Below are 594 nucleotides of genomic sequence, written 5' to 3'. Positions count from 1 at the left end.
ATATATAGTTTATTTATAGTTATTTTCAAAGCTTCAATGTACTGTCAAAAAACCTTCATTATTGTTTATTTAATTCTAACAAATACGTTCTTGTTAAAAACTAACATTCTGCTTATAATTTCTGCACAGGAGAGACTTGGTGTTGTTTCCAAACAAAAGGAAATATATCGGTATCGGCCAATATGAGTTGAAAAATATCGGCATATCGGATATCGGCAAAAATCCAATATCGTGCATCCAAGTGATCTCATTTGAATCATGAAAAAAAATATGTACAGATCTAGCACCATTTACAAGCAAAAACAGTCCAAAACAGAATTAATCAAATATGTTGGTGTATTTTGATCTGAGAGGACAACAGGTGATGAACTTTTCACCAGAGGAAGCGTTATTATGCATTATGAACTGGTATTTTGGCCAGAAGTGGTAGTTTAAAGTTATAACACCTTAATGATGGATGGTTATTACCAGTGGTGGAAAGAATACTGAAAAAATATACTCAAGTAAAAGTACCATTACCTTCCAAAAAATGTACTGTGAGTAGAGTAAAAGTACTTGTCCAAAAAACTACTTGAGTAAGAGTAAAAGAGTAGC

The sequence above is a fragment of the Sinocyclocheilus rhinocerous genome, unplaced genomic scaffold (assembly GCF_001515625.1).
Source record: "Sinocyclocheilus rhinocerous isolate Xijiao unplaced genomic scaffold, SAMN03320098_v1.1 scaffold374, whole genome shotgun sequence".
In the NCBI taxonomy this organism is placed as follows: domain Eukaryota; kingdom Metazoa; phylum Chordata; class Actinopteri; order Cypriniformes; family Cyprinidae; genus Sinocyclocheilus; species Sinocyclocheilus rhinocerous.
This window is presented reverse-complemented; position numbering follows the sequence as displayed.